The 24243-nt window shown below is 42.4% G+C and overlaps 2 protein-coding genes across 2 annotated transcripts in view; one reads left to right on the top strand and one right to left on the bottom strand.

Annotated features, from left to right (window-relative positions):
• LOC132916557 (E3 ubiquitin-protein ligase MYCBP2) overlaps positions 1-24243 on the bottom strand; it is a 263362-nt gene that overhangs the window by 207497 nt on the left and 31622 nt on the right. The window lies entirely within an intron of this gene.
• The window catches only part of LOC132916547 (uncharacterized), a 118016-nt gene that overhangs the window by 72472 nt on the left and 21301 nt on the right, over positions 1-24243 (top strand). Inside the window, exon 2 of the mRNA XM_060976647.1 lies at positions 7872-8124. The gene's annotated coding sequence lies outside the window, so the exon portion shown is untranslated. The remainder of the gene's footprint in view (positions 1-7871; positions 8125-24243) is intronic.

Below are 24243 nucleotides of genomic sequence, written 5' to 3' on the forward strand. Positions count from 1 at the left end.
CGACAGGCGATAATTAACTTACGATTTCCGAACGGCTTTAGTTACGCAAGTCAAACATCAGGGCTGACCAGCCCTGAAATCGGGAGTCCGTGTTCGCATCGACAAACAATTAGGCAAACGTTCCTGACGAGTCGTCGACTCCGTGTCAACAACAAGTTCGTGCAGCGCATAGTATCGAGTTTGCGGCGTCGGATTTATATCGAGAAAGAAAAAGAGGCTTAGGTCGACTCTCCGACGTCTTTCGTTAGGAACGCTTTTCCTTTGAAAAAGATACTTCGACAGGGATCTTCAAGTTTTCGACCACACCTCGATAACAAATCGATTGGAGATTTAGGGCAGAATACCGGAGCCGAAGTTCTTGCGGAAGTTGGACATTTATAATTAATAGCCCGGCTGCGGCGCACCTTCGTTTCCTGTCGCTAATTAACCAGAGGAGATGATTATATCCGTAGCCCTGGTTTAGTGCATCCGAAAACGGCTACCGCGACTATCGATCAGGCTTATTACAGCCTGAAATCTTTTACCCAGTTTCTCGAATACTTTTTTGCAAAGGGTGAGGTACGAATTGGGATACTGTCGTTGGGGACATTGTGTCTCAACGATCGATCGCATGAGTTCAATGAGTAAGTAAGAAAGCAATTATAAAATAACTTTTTTCGCTGCTCACTGTTACTAAGCTGTACATTTGATCCAGATGTTACTGAATTCTTTGCAAATAATTTTATCTGCCTTTCACTTGGAATTTAAATTTGATCCATTTATTATTCCAACTGTTTAATTGAGAGAATCAATTTGGTAAAATCTTTCAGAGTACCTATATGTGTCAACGATAGACATACATTGTACACAGATATCGTATCTCAGCCAGAATCAAACAGTGAACTCTTAACCTTCACACTGTAATTAAAAACACGTTGTAATTAATTTCCGCAACTACCATTAAAAACCGTCGATTTTGAAAGAAAAAAGAAATTTCTAGGTTTTCAATTTTCCTAGAATTTATTTACGTAACTGACATATATAGCTTTATCGATTCTCAGAGCGAAAAAAAAATAAATTAAATGCCACTTGGGTTAAAGTAATATTCCCCTGTAAATGCATTAGCAGTCGGCCATATATAGCACGTGGCAGTATAAAAAGTTAAAACGCAACATACACCGACGCAACGATATCAAGTTAATCGCTACTCACGTATACCTGGCTCCTCCAAAAATAGCAGAAACTCTGACTCACCTGGAACAAACAGAGAAGCAAATGGTTATCACAAAACGCCGCTGTTAATTCACCTTAATTACGGTCTATCGCGACAATATAATATCCTGCTCCTTCTCGAGAGAAAGCCTTTTGTACACAGATGAAACTCTCGATTTCAGCTGTCGCTTGCTTGGGCGAGTGCTTAAACTTCCGGAAATACAACGGACGTATCCGTTAATACACTGATAGTGTATGCGGAGCGCCTTGGAGTCGAGCCTTGTCCCATAATTGGGAACGTTGACGTCGTCTCTCGCTACAAGATAATTCGGAAAGTTCTGTCGACGAGCGAGAGGAAGAACGCTGCCGTGATGTTAGGACGAGGTTAAGTGCGACGGGGATAACAGACGCGGGGGTCGGGTGAACAAGGCGGGGTAAAAGTCGCCAGGGTGGGACCTAGGGTACGGGGATGAAATTTGCATCTACACGACGCAACCTGTATAATGGAATTAAAACGAGGTGGTGCTGCAATTAGCTTTCTAACTAATACTACAGGCGTGTCATACGTGGCGCGCACGAGTACTGCCACGCGTGTCTGCCACGAGGGGAGAAGGAAAAAAGTAGAGACAGACTTTACGAGACATAGTTTACATGTCCGGATTTTCTCAACTACGCGACCGACGCGTACGAGCTTGGAAATCTGTAGCGTTTCGACGGTACCGTGTCGTGTGCCTCGATGCATCCAGAGTTTATCTTCGTTTAGGTAGAGACGAGCCAAACGAGGTATAAAATGGCTTGTCTGTGACGCAGTTCTCTTTCCTTGTTTCCTTTTGCTCGTTCTTTCCGATGTTTCGTGAATATTGTAAAATTAGAAAAGTCTGCCACGTTGTGTATTCTATGAGAATTTAGACAGTATGGGGATTATTAAAAATAATTAACAGACAGCTATCAGCAAGAATTCTATTATACTAAGGGAACAGATGCGAGCAAGTTCTGATAAATTGGCATATTATTCGTACGATACAGTGACAAAGAGAAACACTAAGACAATCGTTAAAACAAAATATAAAGACACGACAGGCGCGAAGAAAAATCGTAGCGGTACAGAAAATGACCCACTAACAGTCTCTTAAAATACATCTCTTCTGAAATTTTTATCAAATTTAAATCTGTAAAGATATTTGCATATAATCCCGGAAGAAGCTGGAATCTAAAAAGAGTAACCATCGCGTTAACGTAGCGTAACGCTTCTAACAATAATTTTCTCGTTAACGTTAATATCCGTACGTCCGTTCCTTGTACGGGCGACGATAAGTGAAACGCAAATTGAACGCGCCTGGTAATAGCGTTCCCGGAGTATTACTTTTAATTCGAGCAACGCGTCGCCATGCGACTGAATCTCGTTGCGTTTCGCCTCGTTAATATAGCTCGGTATCGCGGCAAAAGAAACGCAAACGGTTTTGAACACTTTGAAGCACGCGCGTGCCTTCGCTCGCGCCGAGGATCGACGATAGAGAATTTTATTAGCTCGCTGTAATGAACAAAGTTTACGAACGAGTTTACGAAAGAGTAACCGCGTGAAGAGCAAGTTTTTCGCATTGACTCTGAAACTGCGCGCGCAACCGGATACTCGAGAAATACTTTCCGACGTCGGCTAAATAAACCGATATGTACGCAACGGTAAGAGCAACGTAATGGTAGCCGCCCCCTGCGTCTACGTCGTGGAATTAACCTCACGCCGGATAATGAACTAGTTAGGTTCGCAAACGACAAGGGGAACGGGTGAATCGGCGTGGGCGGCGCCGCGGTTTCAAGAAGGTTACGAAACGGAAGTAACGTTAAAGGGGAAGGAACGACCGCGTGGAAACTCATGGACAAGTTGCGCTTTTCTACTCTGCAAACTTACCGATCCAGACAAGTTGGCCGATAATTTATGGAAACGCGTCTCTAAATCCTCCGACTGAAATTCGATTCGTTTCGAATTCATTTCGACCAGCGAGTCTTCTCCGTGAAGTTCCATGCTCCACTTTGAAGATGGAAATTCGTTGATAGAATTCTACCCTATGATAAATTGTACGACTAACTTCTTAGGATTTTCGTTTATTACAACGTTTAACAGATTTGTCCAACATTTTTCTAGGTTACTTTATTTTATTAGATCCTGGTCTAATAATTAGGACCTAAGTTAATTATTTAGGTTTGGACAAAAATGTGAGATGTGAACTAAATTGTGGAAAATAATGATTTTTGATTTGAAGAATAAAGATACATTTAGCTCCAAAAGTAAATGTAAAGACAAATTTTGATAATACAAGATTGCTCCTTTTGCAATCTTCAAACGTAAAGCATTATAAAATCGCACAAAAATTAGAAAGAACGCGTTCATTCGATTCGTGATATTTTTCAATAAGTAACTAACTCACTGACCAATCTTTTCATCTTCTCTTGCTTTTAGCAATATTTAGTCACGTAAAGGATGTTCTAGTCGGCTACTCCATATCGTCGCATACGCTTTGCAACGCGGCCAGATTACCGGTTGTCCGATGATTTTGCACCGTTTGTGTTTCCTGGCCTCTGCAAACAGTCGGCTGGTACGTCGATGACTACAGACGGTTGAAAGGATTCACCGAAGGGTGAGAGGGGAAGAGATATACCACAAGAGAGAAAGACAGGAACAAGGGGATAGAGAGGGGCAAAGACAAAGGATGCAGGCGCGAGAGGCTGTTTCCGTATAATTACAATACACATCTCGTCCAGGCCATTGTATGTTCTCGGAGACTGCGACAAGCTAACTAGCTAGTGGTCACCGTAACTAGCAATCCTGTATCTTCGTGTTCTGCCCCTAAGTCAGAAAGCTCGTGAACCGGTAATGATACGTTAATATCCCTGAGGCGATCTATCAACATGCCAGACGCGATAGTGAGTACACGTTGATTAGGCGTAAGATGTTCCGTGACGATCGGAAACGCTACGAAAAGCGATAATAACGACTTTATACGATGTAAGAAGATAAAGGAAAGATTAATCCAAGTTTGACACATGAAATACGAAATGACCACTACAGAGTAAGTCTAGAGGAAATTTTTATCTTGATGATATACATACCACGTTCTGAACCTGCATCTTAGATCGACAAAGATATGACTTATTAAACGAGAGAAGAAATTTATCGACTCAGGAGGTACGCTACAGTCTTGAATATTTCAAAATCAACCATCCATTAGATACTTAACTTGTTAACCTGTCGTCTCGTAAGCACGAACATCTCAAAAGTTAATAAAGGCGAGTCAATTTCAGTTAGGTCAGTCCTAGCCCTCATCGATGTAGCTGTGACGTATAATTTATTTTTAACAAAGAAAGAACGACACGTAAGAAGGATAACGGATAAATAAAAAAGATAAATGAAAAAATTAATATGTCTAAAATACTGTAGGATCTTACTAGAATTAGTTTATTTAACTCAGATTAAACAGGAAACAATGGTTGTTTAACGTGAACTAAATACAATAACGTACTATAATTAGGACCACTAAATAATTCATTTGCAACTCTCGTTATCACGGTTCCAACGCTCTCTCTCTCTCTCTCTTTCTCTCTCTCTCTCTCTCACGCGGACAACACTCTCTCGACAAGGCAATTCGCACTCTCTGACTTCTCGATTCACACTCTCTGACTTCTCAACTAACAATGACTGTTAATTCGTCTTTCTCCCTTAGATCCCTTTGCCTTTTGTCTTAGCCCCACCACGTACGTATTCCGCAACCGCTCGTGGCCAGGGTCACGCAGGTCTCTTCCGCGTAACTATTCGATTAAAAGATCGAGGATACAACGTTGGGCCTGTCGGAACTTCTCGCGACATTGTTTATGGTTCACCCGGTATCCCTTAGGCCTTTCGTCCACGATACTACAATACCGACAATCTCAACAAGTTGTCTCTTCCTTTGCTAAAATAGGTTAAAGAAAATGGTAACGAGGCGAAACTGGAAACTTTTAAATAGCAGAACGATAAATAACACGACCTCGTCGAGCAACCTATGTTGTAACCAATTGATCCTGTACGAGTATGAGTTAATTAATAACGGAACAATTGCTTGTGCATGAGCAGAGAGAAACGATTGTTGCGGGTTTCATCGCTAGTCTCTCGGAAGAAATCATGCAACAGTGGATGAGATTAATTCGATCCGATATTAGAGACGAGAAGGAGGATTATAGAGGTGGAAACAAGAAAATCGAGAGTTAGTTGCTTAGGGAGAACGTCACGGAACCGGACCAGGGAAAATGCCAGCAGCCGGCAACGGCTCTCTGTCAGTAGTGTAGCATCGAGGATATTACCTAGTGGTAGCGTGAACGGGGCAGCAGGTGATCTATTATCAAGGCTCGCGTGTAATCAAGCGAGCTTCAGACGAGCGGACGAAAACACAGACACGCGCCAACGTGGATAGGAGATGATCAGCGATTAATCTCGTACGTAAGGAACTTCGAGGGTGGTTCTCCTGTAATTTCCAGCCAGGAGAACATTTCCGTCCGCATTTAGAACGAAAACGACCGACTTGTGTTGCGTTTAGAAATTCTTTCGCAGCGATTTATTGCCCTGCCAACCACCATGTATCCGCGATCTTGCGCGAAACACCACCATTATCCTCCTTTCAAAGTATGTTCATACCTTGATACGAAAGAAAAAACAGAATTCTTAACGTCCGGAGATTAGATTAAAATGATTCAAGATATAAATTTTCGCTCGAAAATCTTAGGCTACGTTAGTGTTTGGCTCAAAATTGAAGAAAAAGTTAAATAATGACGGTAAAAGGTACGAATGGATATTTACCTCGATATTTTATACAGCAAAATATGTAACACATAAAATGATGCATGTAATTTAAAGTTTATGATCTACATGGAATACCGAAGTTTCATTAGAAGCTACAGATAATGTGCATATGTATGTTTCGTTATATTCGCGTAATTTCCAGTACTCTACACGCTCTACATATAATTATTTATATTAAGATAATAAGAATCAAATTCAAGACACGCAGTTCTTTATTCTTCGAGGATTAAACAACAACTGTAAATTTTATTTTTCTTACGACCAGAAACACCATCAACAAGAGAACCTGTAAATTCCTTTGATTCTATCTAACGACCGCAAGGTTCCTTAATTCGTTCCTGCTTTCACGACCGTTAAACGATCCGATTCTCGGTTCGTGACAGAGAAAGACAGACTTTGTCAGCGTCGTGTTAATACCCAAAAGACAAGACAGACCGCGGTATGTTTGACGTCGCTAAGCTTTCCTGGAGCCACCGAAGTACCAAGAAGTTTCGTTTATGCAAAAGGCTGAAAGAGACAGAACCGTGCGCGTTCTTTCGTCGTACTCTGCGACGAGTTGCTTGAATAATAGAGACAAAACCTGAGACGATGAAAGAGATGGTAAAGGGAGAAAGTGAAGTGCAGAGAATGGAGACTGCGACGCGATATGAAAAGGAACAGAGAATATAGCGGGTTACAGCGACTTCTCATGGGACGTTAACTTGTCGTATACCGGCACTTTGTGTACCGACTGTTTTCCAACGATGCGTGCCGGCTCGTATATACACGCGGACGAGCCGTCAGGATGAAGGAGAATGCGATTCCGTGCATTCGGGGGCATCGAGGCGCGAGCCTCGTTCCCCATGCACTTTGCATCCGCGGTGCATAATTTGTGCCCCGTTCGCTCAGCCTGTTTTCCATGCGACTCGATCGATGCCCATCATCGGAGCTCACGGTTCGTCCACCACGTTCTCTTTTCAAACACACGGACCGGCCTGATACGCGTTCCACGTACCAATTACACTGGCTACGCAGTAGACTCTATGCGACTGCGATGCGGAGACTATAGCGGCGTGTTTGTTTCGCGGAGGGAAGATTCGACGCCGATATGAAAATGTTTGATCGAACCATGCAGCTCGCCGAATCGCGGGGCCTCAACGAATTTTTATAACCGGGGAAACGGCCTGTCAGTCGCTTTCCAGGGGGGAACATGCCAAAGGGAGGAGGTTATGGCAGAGAGCTTATTGGAGTGCTTTTACCGAGGCTGCTAGATCTTCCATTAGTGACCGTAATAAAACGTTCCGGTACATATTACCGTACGCTTTTACATCGATAAACGGGATGCTGTTTGTTAGTGTTGCTTGGGACTTGAATTTCGGATTCAACGAAATGTCAAATTTGTTAGCTTGTAGCATAGGAAATGTTCGCTTTCTAACGATTCGTGTTCCATGGAACTTTAGAAAGACGTGTAAGATTAGAAAATTAATTGACAGTAGAACTAACAAACCAGTCAAAATCACTGGTTTCAAATTGTTTGTCCTCGCAGTTACTACATACGATGTAAGAATTTTTGACGAAATGCATAGTGAATGAGATATAGATATTATCCGACTATAATGTATTTAAATATAGGTTAGAGGTTAATGAGCCGGCGTTAAAATCATACCAGACAGAGAAAATCTTGTTCTCTGAAAGAGAGTAAATAAAATATTTCCTAACACTTTGAATTTCCGTTCCATATATATAGCTTTGATTAAAAAAAAAAAAAAAAAAAAAACAGGGAAAAGCGAGATGAAACATCGTTACCGAGAACTTCCACTTCCCATGTGATCGAGTTATCACACGTTTCGTTGAGAACGTAATATTTTTCCAGGACGATCGACTCGGCTGGCCAGGATCCAGCCGACGCAGCAGAATCGGAAGAAAACGAGGAAAAACATCTCTGTTGTCGACTGAGACGACTTTGATTGGCAGAATAGCGGTTATTGGCATCGGCCGTGCAACACGGAACGAGTTCGCGGTTTGGGATTCGCCAGCACTAGCCGGATCGATGAAACCGCTCAAAATATGATCGAGTGGACTCCCGGCTGCTCTTTTTAATTCGGCCGCATTCACCGGGGAAAATGGTACGTTAGTGCGTCGACTTTCTGCCGGGCAGAACGTGATTCCGTGGCCGAGCAATTCGCGATCGCAAAAATTGCCTGGCATGACGAGTGGCCATAGCGAGGTTGATAGTGGAATGAAATTAAAAAAAAAACGAGCGGGGAGAAAGAATGAAATAAAGAGAAAGAGCGAAAAGAGGGACCGATTTCATTCATAATACATTCAAAATCATTTGGATTCAGTCGCGAATCGTTTTCGCCTAGTACATATCGTTCGATTTTCCGCGCTACTTTCCACTTAAAATGCATCATATCAAAGCCTGAGAGTTAGATTTCAATATTTTACTATAGGAGAATGCACAGAGAGCGTCGCGAGTGCCGTATAAAAATCAAAGACGTCGTGATAGAACGCGCCTGACTGTTTCCATAACGTGATCCTATATTCTCTATATTGGTTCGCGAAAGTATTTCAACACCTACGTGGAAAATTTTTATCTCTGTACCGTACGTCTCGTACGAAACATTTTGTAATTTTATTAACGCTCTAGCGAGACTGTTTAAATTGGTCAACTTCGAAGTAAATCCGAAAATGTTTATAAAAGTTACAAGATATTTATCGGGAACATTTTTTACTGTTAAATAAATGGTCCCACTGAATCATTTTAATGGATAATTGGCTGTTTAAATATTTCTCTCATTTCTACGCGATACATATACATACATATACCTTGTCCGAAAAGTGTCTTTCAGACCCGTCTTTTACAACGCTGCATCTTTATACAAACATAAAACCTAATCTATCGAACGTTGTAATTTTTATTTTGATAGAACAAAATGGATCATAATTCGATAAAATAATATAAAACGGAAAACGTGCATCCATTATTTCCTTATGAAACGAAAGAAACTTTTCGGACGACCTAATACATATCTTGTAATTTCTACATATTTTCTACCTAATGAAAACTACCTACGAGTGTTCGAATACTTTCGCGAGCCTGTATATGTACACGAGTACACATCGAGAAATCAGAACGTGAGTACTTACATACATATCGACATGGAAACATACGAAGACGCGCACCACGATCCTACAGAGACGGTAACATATCTCACCGTAATAAAAGATGGCGAATATCTCTGAGGCCGGTCCGATGCTATCGATAAAGCCTGTCTTTCTAGCATGCGAATAATGGACGTACGAGCAACGCATTGTTGTCGACTGGTAATATTTATCGTCACGAACATGGAGATCGTGCATCTCCAGATGGAAATGGTTACAAGGATTTTCCGTACACCGCCATATTTTCAGTAATAAAGAGACCGACTGAGAAGTGGACGCGTCAGCGTTCAGCCTCGCTGGCATTAAAAAGAAAAGAAAACACGAGATAAAAAACAAGGAAGAGAAAAATACTAGCGGTGCTTTTGCAGCTGCAAATGAAGCCGAGTTCGTTTGACGAGAGGCGTATTTAATATTTCCATACGCAAATGTCGAAGGAAGAGTTATAAAGAGAATACCGAGGCACAAGAATTTTACCGCTAATATCTGTGAAATTTGTGTGCGTTCTTTCTTTTTTTTTATATATCAGGACGATGGAACGAGCATAAATCGTACTCATTTAATTTGCCATCGTTTGTCGGTCAAGTAACATAAAATAAGCTTCGACATGTTGCGATACTGCAATAAGTTCGAACACTTTTCATGCACGAGTTTCAGAAAACATTAATCTCCAATGCTGAATGTCTTGTCAATCTTCGATTCATTCTCGTGCAACGTGGTCGAAGTATCACGAACGGTCATAAAATACGCAAACGCGATGTTACGCAAACTTTACGTGAGCCCCGCTCGAATTATTACCTCTAAACCCTCAATCGTGGTTAGAGGGAGGAACGGAAACCGCTTTAACTCTCTTCACGATCGCGAAATGATAGTCCCTGTCAAAATTATTGCTATCCATCGTAGGATATATCCAGCCGACCGGATACCACACTTCGATAAAGTATAGTACGCGAAAGTGGCCGACCTTAATTGTAAAACGGAAGTCGCGTTATCGATCGATGCCGCGGGCATAGCCGACGGATTTGCGAACCTTCAAACGTTTTGCGTATTTTATCACCGACCATTGCATTTCCGAAATGATTTCGACTGTAAAAGAACAGCACATTTTCAAACCATAGTGGTAAAATTCCAGTCATGAAATTAGGGTTCTCTGTTATTCCAAGAATCATCGATAGTATTTAAGAAAAGTATTACGGGTAGAATGGTAGATCGTAGGTTCTTGGATAACTATTGGAAGGTTACCTATATACTATTGGAAGGGTACCTATATAAAGTTTTCATTATTTCGTTTTATCAGAAAAATCGTGGTAGCTACAGATTTATAAGTTTGTCCAAGTCGGAGAGTAACATCAACTGTAATTTCTAGAACAGCGTTTTTAGAAGCACGAGGATAAAAAGTTGCGCTATTAGTAACTCAATCATACGTACGGTGGCAGTCGTAAAATCCAATAGAGCTCGTTCGTGTAACGAAAACAGAAGTCGTACGGAAAGTACAGAGTAAGCACGAACCGCGTGTCGCAAGAAGCGAAATGAACGCCACTCGTGCCTCGATGTTTGATCCTCTGTATGTAATATCTGTGACGCTCAGAGGACGAAATATTTCAAAATTTTTTTTCTCTTCGAAAGTACATATTTAAATGTTCAAGTTGTCAGATTATTAATCTTCTAATTTGTACATTTATGCGTTAAATTAATGCTCGCCAAATGACAATTATGCAAAAAACGAAAGGATAAAAAATACTCTCATAATCGCGCAAATTACGACAACACCTCCGCCATCTAAAAAAAGGTAACATTAACGCGATGATAATGGTATGTCACATTACCGCGCGCCACGCGCGATGGTTCCGCCGTTACGTGAATAAATTCCATTTACCGGGATGCACGGTGGCCGCATATAATTCTTCATTTCGTGTGTCTTACCAGGAAATAAACGACACCCGTCTCGTTTCTCGATAAACCAACAACGGCCATAAAATAATTACGCATTTGCCACGCGGCAAAAACGAGAGGGAAGAAGGAACAAGCATAGGGAGGCGTCCGAAAGGAGTAAAAAACGCGTCGTAAAGTCTTGCCAGCGTTGAAATACGATCACAGGCTGCACGGAATAACCGGACCGTGTCTCGATTTATTAGCCCGGGCTCGATCGATACTCGTTGCCCGTGCATGATTAAGTTTTTATCGAAATCCAAAGTCCCGCGTCACTCATAAATTCGGCAAAGCGCGAGAACTGAAATTCGCGTGCACACATTGTGTCTGTATATAGGTACATATGTACGACAGAAGCTGAACAAGAGAGGGATGAAACGCGTCCATCCGTTTCAATGAGGAAAAAAAAGGGGCAGGGGTGTTAGAGCAACAACGGGGGCGAAGGTAGGCGCGTTTCGCGAGATTCATCGACAAGTTCAAAGCCGATTAAAACGCTGTCTCGTAACACGCGAACGGGCGCCGATATTTAATTATCGAGAGTCGCGGGCGCGTTCTGTTTGTCCGAAACGCTCGCATTATTTAACGTATTTACGGACAAATCCCTGAATACCTATGTTTCCCGATGAAAGAACGGTCCGGTATAATCCGTTGCAGGAAAAACGCGAAACAATGTTTCCTCCTCGCCGAAAATACGACAGGACACGCGCGCCGATAACAAAATACGACTGAAAAACGAAATATGTTCTCGCGAATCGAAACGGGCAAAAGAAGGGGAAAAGTAAATCGAAAAACAAAGGAAAGGATACGCAAAAACTTCTACCTACCTCCATCTATTTCCACGCGCGTGTCGTAAAAACGCTCTTTCCCGAGCAACGGATGATCAACTCGCGAAATGCATTTTCGCGAGGTCTTGCCGCGGGCACGAAATAACGTTTCGACGAAGGGCTACGAAGCACGATGAAATGAAAAAGAAAAAAAAAAAAAGGAAGAGAAAAGCACAAAAAAATATACGAGTCGTCGCGATGGAGGCAGTTGTCGCTCGGCCGATATTCATTAGAGAACTTTCATATTCTTTCAGCTCGGGCGATACCGATGTCGTTATTATAGCAACGCCGACCCTTATTATAATTTCTCCCCGACGTGCTTTCGACTCGGATTGATGGGAAACGAACCGCGCGCGTTCCAAGGATAAAAAAGAAAAGAGCACAGGAGAACGGAGGGAAGGGGATGAATGTAGAAAAAAATCTCGGGACTGAACGATGTTGAGGGGGTGGCGGAAGGATGACGGGAACGGAAGAGACCATTAACGCCGATCCAAAAGATGCCTGAGCGACGTGATATTGGAAATCCTCCTTTTTACGCGAGTTCTCGTCCCTCGAGAGTGCCGAGCCACTCGATTTTTACACCGCCAACCCCTCTACATCGCCCTGTGCCACCCACGCGATTCTCTGAACGTCTATCCTGCACGATTTCGTAGTAACTATTGTCGAACGCGAGTTTCCGGCAGATATATTTCGCGGTGCTCGAATCCGGTTTACATACGACCCTTTACTCTCTCGTGCACATGTAAATGATCCAAAAAGATCTTCGAGAAAAAGTTCATCGAACGGAAAATGTGTTATATTATATCGTGTGACGCCACGTGTTTTACAGTTTCGAATCTTGGACAGTAAGAGAGGAAAATACGTAGGAGAAAATACTGCGGTGTACTGAAGCGCGTCTTAACCTTTCGTACCTATGCTGGAAGAATAGTATTAATTATCGAAAGGGCGAGGGAAACCAGGTCGAGCATTGTACCGCTTGAAGGAACGTTCTCTCTACTTTCCATTTCTCGAGAACTACGATTTGATAAAAGGAAACACGTGTAAATGGCAGTAACGAGAGCGAAATAAAAACCAAGTTGCAAATAGGAACCTTTGAACTTTTTGGATTCTTCGTACGCATTGCAAATCGTTCTGGTCGCGGAAAGCGCGGTTTCCAAGTTAACGTAGTCAACGAGTTTCAATTAAAACTAACTTTGAGTTCATTGCTAGTCAAATTTCCGGTACCCGTGCTTTAGTAAAATATGCTTTAGTAAATAAATTTTCATAAATTTGAAAAACTTCATAATTTTTCATTTACGTTGACATCGCATGCGTACAATAAAATCTCGTGTCGACGGAATTATTCGAACCTTCTCGATCGGATCTCCTTCTATATGTTCAAAGCCTTCGTATTCCACCCTCAGAACGCTTCCGCTGCACTCTCCCCTTCGACAAATCCATTTTATCCACTTTTCTGCCCTTTTCTCAATGCGAGCTTCGAAATTCGACGAACGTTCGACGCGCCACACAGCCCTCGAATCGCGACTTCGCGCCGCGAGTTGCAACTTCATCGTCGGTTCGACGTTCCGCCAGTTTGTCGGATAGTTTTCGAGCACACGAGAGGTGCAGGGAGAAGGGATAGCGGTGGTGAGAGGGAAATGTTGCTGGTGTGAGCGCAGATATCGAGCTTCAAAGAGTCGTATCCATCCTTTCAACGCTCGACACTGCCGGTGTGTTCGGTTTTTTAAAAGCTCTGGCCCGGCACTCGCTCGTCGCCATCCCATCGGACCGACTTCCTCCGACGTAGACGTCTCTCTCATGCCACCGATTCTTTTTTCCTTTCGTTCTCTTTCATTTCCTTTATTTTTTACTCCCACCTTGGCAGGACTGGCATAAATCGAGCGAAATGCACGCTCACGCGCGGCCTATCGATCGCTTCCGGGCCCCAAAAACACGTGAAAACATCAAACGATAGCTCGGTCCACGGGACAAAGATCCGACTTCGAGGCGAAGACACAGAGTACCGGCGCGAACTTGGTTAGACTGCAAAATGCATAAACATCGGTAACAGGGGAAAATGGGGGAATCTCGAGAGAAAACTCGCGAGAACGATGAAGAGAATAAATTGGCCGATAAACAGAAGAAGACACGAGTGTTCGTAGAGAGGAAGGCGAAAAGAGAAAAAAGGGAAAGAAAGAAGGGGTAGAAATACTAGCAAGCCGTAAGTCTCGACGTTATCCTGTTCTCTGCCGCTCTGACTACTCGCCGATCTTCCATCTCCGTTCGTTTTCTAACCCCGCAGCATGCGCGCGCGCCCAGGGCGAAGGAGCGCGTTTGCAAATTACGCGCAGTCTGAGGCGACTTAGGGACTTTCAGAGTTTTAATTACTCCGTGCGAGAGCCGCCTTCTCTTTCTCCCTTTGCGCGCTCCACTCCTTCATCCCCTCGACCCCATCTCCTCCTGCTTGGGGTAGCTCTTGCATCCACTTTCGTGGCTCTTCCTCTACGCCACGTGCCGGTATTCCCGACGTACTATTTCAATTCCGCGAAAGAGTTCCGCTCTTTAACGTAAAAGGGAAGCTCGATTCCCAACTTCTTTCCATCCGATGAGGCCGCAACACCCTGTACGTGCCGCACCGCTTTCCAAACCAGCGCAGTTAGCAGGACCCAGATTCCGTTTCGACGATCGCGGCCAACGGTAGATTCGTGAAAAGATCCCGCGAAATTTGGAAGAAAGATTTCCGTCTGTGTACGATACTTTCTCACGGAACGTGAGCTTTCGATAGAGAGTTAAGTAAATACGATCGATGTGAAGCGTTGAACGAAACGATGGAAGTGGAGCGAACAAGGTCGCGATTCGCATTCCTTCGATGTACAACAGGCTCCGGGCTTTTCTCGGGGGTTTTTAACTTTTTCTTCTTATTTTTTTATTTCCTCCTCTTTGTACCGTATTTCAGACGGAATGAGTTCTTTCTTTTGTTTACTAGGCGAGCAGGAACGTTTTATCCGTTTCACTCGCCATTCTCTGAACGCGTGTGACTTAACATGCGCGCAGCTCGTTAAACAACTAATACGCGGCAAACATATCTTACAGGTCACGTTCTACCTTCGTGTAGCCCGCGTAACTTCCCTTGTAACGCAGCCCATTAGAAAATACAAGAAAATATATGAAAATCGTTGAACCACTTACAAGCACGCCAGTATCCTATCGCAAACGTGCCACGCGTTTTTCGCAACACGCCATACGTCTCGCGCGGAATCACCGTAGCGATAAACCCGGAAAAAAGAACAACAAGAAAATGGAAAGAAAAAAGCTGTCGTGACGCGAGTTACAAAATCTAGATAGCAATATTGTAACGCGCAATGAACACCGTTATGAATGCCATATTTCTGTATCGATGATAACATTCGTCCATGTGCGAATTGTGGAACGAATTGCCCTACGACTTTATTTCTCCCGTTTTCTTCTTTTTATTGTTTATTAATTTCGAACGAGTGACTATTTTTAACACTCGACTGATAGGGAGAAGCTAGCTGGATTGATCTATACACTTTCGAAAGCGTTGCATTGGATTCGCGATAACGGAGAACATTTAACTAAAAATTCGTTTATTCCGTGCTGTTGTCGAACATCAAAATTGAAAATAATAAATTCATAGAGAACACGCTAGCAACTTTTGTTTGAACACAAATTGTAATTATGACTAGAGATTGCGGTGTAATTAACAAATTGAAGAATGCTAGGGAAACGTAGAAAAGAGAAAGATTTACAAAAACGTTCAAACATCGCTGTAATATTTTCGTTCGAATTGTTAATGCACGGTACGTTAGCGGATGTTGGATAATTACAGGTAGTTTGGGAAAAAGATCGTTGAAAGTACAGTACCGAGCAATGCAATGTTCTACCTATCGTTCAAGGTAATTTCCACGATCCTAGGTTTCTTGTTGAGTACGTAAGCCACGATCGAAACGATCGGTCGACAGTGATGAATGTCGCGTTACCGGTGGTCCGCTGTCGTAAAAACTCAATACCGCTAGGTGGGAAAACTTGGAGTTGGGAATTTCACGCGAGTGATCGAACACGGTCAAAACCAAAGCAAGATGCACTGCAGCTGTATCGGTCATTGTCAGGACGAGTTTCGGCATAATTCGTACAAATTGAATTTGTCCTCGTAGAATTTGAATGGTCTCATAAATGATTTATAGATATGTATAGTGTCTTTTAAAAAAGGATAGGGAAAATTGTAGCAAAATTTCTATCTAATTTTGTTCCAGTAAAAATATATACTTCCTTTGAAATTTTAATATATAGACGGCAAATATTTTTGAAGATATTTTTCCGAAGAGACGTAACTTAAATATTTAGTATTTGTTTACGTACGTTTGTATATCTTCTGCCATAAATGCAAAAACATCCGCAGTTTGCTAATAACGAGGATATAGATTAAAAACGAGAAAATTATCGAGCACATCAAGGACATGGAAAATAGTAGCAAATAAATAAACGAAATCCCTGGTATTACGAAACTAAATTTATTAAACGCGAATGCTGCGGCAAACAGTTAAACAGATCGATAAGAGCTATACCTAAAATTACCAAATCCATAACGAAAACAGAGGAAGCAAAGTTGCTCGATAAAGAGCATTCGTAAACTGTAACAACACGCTAACAGAATCCTAGAGTCGCACATAAGTCTCCAAGTCATACAACCTCGCTAGTTTCGGAACATAGTTTAAAGCAGTAATACTCGTGAAACTAGAACCAGACCACTTTGACCTCATAAGACCTTGTACCGAGTGATCACAGAGACGTAGGAGCCAGTGTACTTCGGGTTTATGAGACCTCGTATCGAGAAACCTAAAAGTGGCGTCGGACAGAAGACACGAAACTTCGTGCTAGTATCAGTATTCCGAGGTCTTGAGACTCGAATCGGACAAGAATCACGAGGCATTGCTGAGGCTAACCACAAAGTCATGAAATCTAACAAGTTAAATTACCTACAGTTCGTGGAATCTTGTGTTAGGATCCTAGCAAGTCGTGAGAATCTTATTGGACAAATTAAGAGTCGTAACATTCCGTAACAGAATCCGGAATTTATTGAATCTAAAGTAGAATACTTTGGAGTTAAGTCTGACAAATTGAGTTATGAATAGAATCTTCAGTTAAGACGTCTTAAAGTCAACGAATTTTTATTCACGACAAATTGAGGTTCACGAAGACGGTTCTTTTAGATGCCACCAAGGATCTTGAGCTTCTTAGGAGACGTACATTTTTCTGTAGAGAAGCAGGTAAATTCTGCATGTTCCGTATCATTTCTTTCCTAACCATTTAGATACAGTTGAATTTTGTGCGGAGCTGTTTCTCTGTACGGCAGAGTTTGACGCGAATTTCGCGTAAACGATACAGCACTGCAATGTGTGTCGGATAATGCTGCTCTCTACACAAGCACATTGGAATGAAGTTTTTAATAATAAAATTATAACTTGTTTTAAAGATATGATGCATATACTTGAACTTTAATAATTTACTTTAATAATTAATAATACAATTGAGTATGATATATTTTAAAACACGGTACGATACACAGACCCACGTCACAATAATTTTCACACTCATACCGCGATAGTGTTTTTCAAATTGCTCTTCGTTTTCCACTTTAAAGCGACATTTTGAGCTTGAAGATTCTAAAAGATTACAAGGATACGGATCGTCATGTTAAAAAGAGCATCTAATAATAGTATACTTATTTTAACGAGAAGCAACAATTGATATCTGACACTGGCGTATCAAGAACAAAGACTATATATTCTGCCTGTATATTGTTAACACTGTTGTAAAACGTTGCGAGGACAAGAAAAGTGTGAGGCAAGACAAATGAAAAAGATCATTTAGTTCAAACGATGAGCGAATGATTCAGTAGAACGAGCCAGTATAATGGCGCATCGTACCTGAGAGGTCAATCCTATACCGATGTAAGTAACGTTCGTAACAGCTGTCTAAATTATGTATTTCGTGATCCGAATTATCCAATCTACCAATAAACGCTTGCTTTCAGACTCTAACAACGACGAGAACCATCTGGAATAATTAACGAGTACGTGTGTATCCAATTGATTTAGAGATCTCCCAGCAGGCACAGCGCACAAACGTATCGTCAAAGGCCGGAACACACGCACTGGTACCGCAAATAAATATTGAAACACAAACTCACGACTGCGCGTCACGCACAACTTCTCCAAAGCGCTTCGAAATGGAAAAATTGCCTCGATGCAACAAAAATTCAATTCGCACTTTACAACGCTATCGTTTATCCGTGTAGGCGATAAGTATCTGAAATGAACTTGCGCGTTCATAAGACACCGCGAGGATTTCTGATCGTACCGAGAGTACCGGAAATGAAGGAAAAAAAGAATGGACCACCCGGAAAAGGTTAAAGAGGCGATCTCTTTACGTTTCGTTTATAGCATAAGTACGCATCACGGCAGTCGTTGAATCTACTATCATTTAACGGCTATCATAGATAGCAGGATGGAAAGAACGGCGAGATAATTCGAAGATATTTCACGAATTATCGGCAGTGGTTGGTTTACGATGACTTTTATTCGTGCAATTTACAACGCGGCCGCCGCGATCCCGCGATCGGGAAGCCAGCGCGTCTGAAATATGACGAAAAATATTAGGTTTTACGAGCGCCCAACCTATGGCTCGACGACAACGAGAGGAAGCCGAGAGAAATCGCGGAGAGGCAAAGTAGGAAGAGGTAAATTTATCGTTAGTATTTTTCTTGCGCGAAAGTGCCCGGAATCTTCGAGTTCCTCTCGGACGTGCCAATATTTTTCCCTTTTTCGAACCACACACCGGAAAACGCGTCTTGCCATCCTCTCGTTCCTCTCTTCCGGATCACGAGATTTTCCGATGGTTCGCAACGAAAAAATAATCCGTGGGGGATTTTAATTCAAGCTGTCGCGAACGATCGCGGCCGGGACGCCGGGTTTGAGTGACAGACACAGCCAGCGGAATTCGTTTTCGACCGTGTGAAACGTTCCCGGAAACGAAATTCGTTTCGCGTTCCGGGCCCGCGCTCGGCCAAAAGTAATTAGTATGCAGATATCTGCGTTTGATGAGTCGAATCCCTCGTCGTGGACCTTTTATCCGCTAGCAACGAACGTTTCGAGGACGCTTTAAAGTGGAATCGCGGCGACAAAGAGCGAGAACGGCTGAGCTGTCGACGTGTAGAACTGACAAAAACTGTATCAGCAACAAAGTCTATGATGGAAACAAGGTGTTCGCTGAAAATACCAGCAGAGAGATAGAGAAAGGAGAAATAGTCAGACGCAACGTTGCACCTCCCGAGGGGATCGCGCGCGCCAGAGAAACTCGGCAAACAATTATAACTTCCGGTGAGAAACACCATAATATAGTCGAGCTGCTGGCGCACGTCGTTTCGAAACGTTACATTTATGGCCCCGTTGGTATTGCCGAGCCCTGAATTTCTGGTTTCGGAATTTCGGGTTTCACCGTTGCGGTCGCACGCCGACGATCCCTTTCGTCCCTCGTTTCACCCTCGTTCTCCGCGTTTTGCACGCCAAACCCCTCTCTCTATCCCTTTCCGAGTCTCTATCTTGCTAACTTTGTCTAATTTATCTTTGTCTGGTTGCAGCTACTACATCCAACTCTTCCACCCATTTATTTATTTACCCCGAGGCACCCGCAAGCTAACGCCCGATTCTATCGTTAAACGTCGCGTCCTCCTATCTCATGCTAACGATTAAATAACGGGTTACCGATGTTGGCGTATGATTTTCAGCTAAACATTTGTTACGAGAATTTCCTACAATTACCAATTCAAATTGGTAATAGTTTCTTTTAAAAAAGGTAAGATAGGATAGAGGTTGAAGATTAGATCAACTTGAAACGAATTTGTAACAGAGACGAAGCGATTCTGACACAAAGCTCTAACTGCACTTTGGAAGATATATATGTATATGTGTTAGGGTACTTGTTAGTTTGTTCATGACCTTAGCCCTTAGTTGCTGAAGTCAATTGACTGCTCAAGGCCACTCTCTGAACTACAAACGTCGCTAACTTGCTCTCTTGGTGAAACTACCCAGATTCAGGATAGTGTTGCATAAAATACGCCTTTGTTTCTTGCGTTTTCTCTACGATTTTTTTAACAACTGCCTAAATATGTATAACATATAGAAGATACAGTACATTTATCGTTAGTCATCTAATTTAGTTTGCCGTGATTACTTGGTATTTTAAGACACAACGTTGAATGTCTCTCTAGGAAACTATTCCAACCTTATAAGTAATCGTAATAAACGATTCTAATGCTAATGCTATGGAAATATATCTTACATAAAACGACCGATATTTACAAATACGATCACGTTCGAATTAACATTTGAATTAACATACTGACAGTATCGTTATTTTAACAACATTCTAATCTCTATAGCTACTTTAAAGGGATTTTTCAGCATCGATTGTTCCGTGCACATTATTGAAATTTCGATGAAAACACGAAAATGATTACACGCGATCGGGGAGTTTTTAACGGTGCTTTCTGGGTCACGATCGACGTATTCAGCGTTTGCCGTGTCGCGTCACGTTCTCGGCGATTTTTAATGATTTGCGGCTTGAAAGCGACGCGCACGTCCCGGCGAGAATTTTTACCGCCTCCCTCTTTTTGGTCGCGAGGAAAAAACAGAGGGAAAGGTAGCTGAAAATATGATGCCTTCTAGTAAACGGGAGCCGCTCGTCGTGGGTTTCAAAAGATATACTCGCCGCGCGCGCTTTCGTCCCTCGTAAAAGGGAATGGCCTGGGTAGACGAATCCTTCCTCTATTAAACGCCGTTCGTGAACAGAACACCCGACCCACTGCCCGAGGACGTATTTCACGGCTTGTTTCCTCGTCGCCTGAGAAAAATTTCCCGCGAAATAGGAAAACTTTGCGGCGTAACCGGCCATCGTAACCGATGCACCGTGGCCATTATTGTTGACAGATGGCCGAGTCTTTGAAAAAAAAAAGAACTCAAAAATGATAGAGAACACGATGCACGCTTTGTAAAGCTTTAATGCACCAATTTTTCTTCGGTTTACTTATGAGAATGATTAAATCCTTTTAGTAATAAAACGATAATATCGGAGGACCACACGGAAAAGACATGGCAGATTCATTTTTGTTCATTTCGATGCTACTTGACAGCGAAAACATAGTTCCTCAATGTACTTATTCATACGGATGGAAAGAAGGCTCGTTAGGCTTTTTAAAAACACCTGATAACTCTATCAAATTTTCTAATAAATCAATGCCGCAATCTAAAAACACTCGATGCTTTTGCATTGCTGTATATATTTTTACTATGTGAATCAAATAGGAAGCAAAAAATTGGGAATATAAAATTGATCAGTTTACTGAACAATGAAATTGTTCGTCTGCAAAACACGAGAAACGTGATTTATGTTTTTCTCTTGTGATCTTCGTTGGAACAATCGTCATAGGAGTAAGAACTGCAATTTGCTAATTACATCATACATACATATATATCCTCTACAGAGTGCCAAAGTTTCGTAGTTTTTTGAATTTCCAGGTTTGGAAACTTTCCCTTGCGAGTGTACGAAAGAAAAACATAATCGAAAAGAAAATAAGAAACCAATCTGTCGCGTCGAAAAGTGATAAGAATTCACCTCCGAACAATAGACTGAACAAACGGAAACGGAAATAACGATTCCTGATCTCGTCGTGGACAACGATCCGGATCGGTAGCCTCTAGAGGACATACGACGATATCTTGGCGAAGGTCTGGGGTTATTGGACTCGTTGAGCTTGCGTCGATGGATAGAATGGCGTCGACCAGTGGTGGGAAGCAGCCGAGACGCCGCCGGTCGCCTGGCGCCCTTTCAGATCAACGCGGACCACCGCGACGATCACTCGCTGCACAAACTCCAATTCTCGTCTCGGTCGAATCACCGGAAGCTCCGTCAGCGTTCGAATTTCAGGAAATCTGATTTATATCGCATTTTTCCTTTTTCTTTACCTTCCTCTTCTTTTGTCGATCGCAACTATGATCGGGGGTTTTAAAATGTATCGAGACATTCTGCTATTTCATTGAATCCAAAAATCAATGGTAGTATTGTCGAAGCGAGAGATTCATTTCGTGATTTACTATATAGATTTCTTTATATCTCTCAGTAGACTTTATTGCGCTCTGTTTACTATATTGTGTCTTTCTCAGACGTGATTTTATGCGCAGATCTCCTTATATCTCCGTTTGTATTTCCTGCAGAGAGAAGGTATCTCTGCAATCGTGATACAACCACGAGAAGAGGATGATTCATGGTGAAAAAATAAGTTTGAATCGAATTATCATACATTTTTGTAGCGTACTATTTATTTTTAATTTATTAAACGACAAATCAATGTGCTGTTTTCATCTATGACGGCATTCCAATTAAACGCGGAATGATAGGGACTGATGATACGATTCAACAGTAAATAAGATAATATCGATGATAGGAACCTGATCATAGCATTGCCCACATGTACAAATACCAACATGGCCTACATAATCTAAATCATATCCAATACGTATCCATCAAATCGAAAGCAGCAGTTAGAACGCGTATCTAATAAATTTTCCAACTCGTTCTTCTGGAAAACAGTTTATCCTACATTTTCGATTTATCCTGTCATGAAAAATCACTTGCTTGCCTGTTACTCCGCAATTGGAAAAACATCGTGTGTAAGCTCTACGACGAAGAAGAAAGGATAAACAACCCGAAATAGGTCAAACACAGTTTAATTCTCGATATACCATCAAAGTTGCATTACGATCGATAGATATCCCGTTCTGCGGGACAACACACAAGCTGCGCTCCACGAGTGTCCGCGGCACTGATTCGCGTTCCTTCGCGCGGAACTCGCGGTATTCGTTGAAAGTCTGCCAAACGTGGATAACAGAACGCCGCTTTTTTCCATTCCCTGATCCGCGTGCCGCGTCCGAGAAGTAACACTTGTTGATCGGGCCCGCGGTCTATGATTTAACGAGCGAACGTGACGCGGAATTAATCACCCGGCTGAGCTAGCGCCGTGGAAAACACGAGTGCTCGGCGAGCTCGTTTTCAAAGATGCGGGAGAAGCGCGCTCCGACCGTGTCACGGACAGAACGAGGACGTCGTGGTTCGATCGTTCGCTGGAGGAACAGTTACATAACGCGTGTATACCTGTATGCGGCGAAAACTAGGCGAATTACACGTCCGATCAATGACGTTCTGCGGAATATTTACAATGCGAAACTGGCCAAGATTTTGACAAACTTCGTTCGTATGATTTTTGATCGCAAAAAGAATTAAATATATGAGAAATAATATTGTTTATACAGGGATTTTTCTTTACAAGTGGAGAGCATATCGCGCGTATGTTTCGAGCGTGTAGTAGCTGAAAATAATTCTTCCTATTTGAAAGGAGCGTCAAAGTCGTCACATGAGAATCTCACGTGGGAATTAACTAAAATATCGGCCAAATAAATGGAGTTCACCTAAACGAAATTTCGTTACCTACATAATTACGTTTGAAGTTCCAATATATCCAACTTTTGCATACATTTCAACGGCGAAATATCGAAAGAAAGATTACCGGACGATTTTATGGCACACATACTAGAAAATAAAAGATTGTTGGAACAAATATAGAATTTTGTACGCAGGTTTCCACGTTAACCTTTAAATGTTGTTACATCTGAATGTAATCTACGTAGAAAAATAACACATCACCAACTTTCCAATGCAAATACTTGACGATCGGTTAAAATCGTGTGAAACGTGACGTTCCATGGAAATCGAGCAACCGATCAATTCATTGGCTGCGGTACTTTTATCCGGCCAACATCTAATTAATCACCGTAATTAACAATTTCGTGTCGACGGTAGCCGAACCAGCTGGGATTCAGCCCGAGGGAATGATGGAAATAATTACCGATGAAATCAGTCCAATTTCTCACGGCCGTGGCCACGACCGATTGGCGGACAGAAAATCGGAAATACCCGTGGACGCGATTAATTTTCGGCTAACGGGCAACACAACCCTTTCGATATTTTATCCGAGGAGACGGGGATCGGAGATGTATCAGGCAGGAAACTGACGTCACGGACGAACGAGCGGAATGACGTCTTGACGAATCGATCATCGAATGGCGCCGCTTATCAGCGGAAGTCGGCCGTCGCCGAGGTCTCCGCGAGCTTCAAGGTGAAAAATCGAGTCGCGATCATTCGCGTGAGATTTCGACCACGATCTCGCGATCGTGCGACATAATGTTATGCACGACACGCTCTGCAGACTAAAGAGGG

Source organism: Bombus pascuorum, chromosome 2 (genome assembly GCF_905332965.1).
Source record: "Bombus pascuorum chromosome 2, iyBomPasc1.1, whole genome shotgun sequence".
Taxonomy (NCBI): domain Eukaryota; kingdom Metazoa; phylum Arthropoda; class Insecta; order Hymenoptera; family Apidae; genus Bombus; species Bombus pascuorum.